The sequence below is a fragment of the Pygoscelis adeliae genome, unplaced genomic scaffold (assembly GCF_000699105.1).
Source record: "Pygoscelis adeliae isolate BGI_AS28 unplaced genomic scaffold, ASM69910v1 Scaffold160, whole genome shotgun sequence".
Classification (NCBI taxonomy): domain Eukaryota; kingdom Metazoa; phylum Chordata; class Aves; order Sphenisciformes; family Spheniscidae; genus Pygoscelis; species Pygoscelis adeliae.
Genome location: NW_008824035.1, coordinates 10,312,491 through 10,313,657, shown reverse-complemented (window position 1 = coordinate 10,313,657; position 1,167 = coordinate 10,312,491).

The following is a 1,167-nucleotide window of genomic DNA, read 5'->3' as shown; positions in this document are numbered from 1 at the left end:
ATGAGAGTAGAAAAATCCCAAATGACAAAAATAATACATTTCTCCTTTTTGGTTTGCATAAGAATTTACAGAAATTGGCACATCAGAACTCAGCTAGTGTCATACTGGATCAGATCAGAGTAAGCCCCCAGAAGATCATCAATAAGAGAAACAGGTTTTAAAAAGGGAGGGGGGGGGAGAAGAGAAAGAAAATTCAAAATATTCTCCAGTATTTTAACAGAACATGTTTACATGGATCAGTATCTTATCAGTAGTTTAAACAAGACCAAGAAAATGCCTTTAGGTAAACACAGAGGATTTGTTCTGCTCTGAACACAGCATTTAAAGAATTATCCACAATTAGTTATCCACAGTTACTTCTGTGACTGCTCATCCTGCATGATTTTCCCTGAGAAAAGTGCTCACTGTTTACATTATTGAGAATGGCCTCTAGCTTACAAAGTGCAATGATTTATTTAGGCTCTGACAGCCTTTGCCACATCTTCTGTGGGGACTGCTGTCCAAAGATAACTTTAGGCAGTTAGGCCAGTTTTTAAGGCATGCCTGTAAGTTGAAACATCAGGCATCAAGTTAGTAACATATAGGCATAAAAGATGAAGCCAATCTAGAGCCATCATAAGAAATTGGAACAACTTACAAATACCCAACTTACTGCTTTAAACTAGTGCTGGCTCACAACTGAGAGACCATTATAAAATGGTTTTTAGCACAGCAATTCAGAAGTAGGAGTCCCAAACTATTATAAACTTGAGTAGCATGAGCTACTATTTGGTGCTTCCACAGGTGGCCTACAAGCAGCAGTAAAGCAAAAACTGTCAGTAACCTGTATTTGTGGAAGGCCTGCAGAGACAGACAAGCTATTAGTTTGCCGCATTAGCCACCACTCCCTGGCCAAAACAGAACAAGCCGTTCATTTTTCGGCACAAGATGGAGGTACAGTCTGATTACAAACCAGATGAAGCAGTCTAATCCTGAACTACTGCTTCATTCTTACATGTTATTGGTGCAGTTACTGCTCAGAAAATTGCCTCTGGAGGCAGACTGAATCAATGTTTTCTGTATTTCAATGCAACATAAAAAAAAAAAAAAAAGAGCTCTTAATTCATTATGGCATCTTCATCTCTCCAATGGGAGGCTCCAAGCAATCCAACAAAGCACTGAACAGAT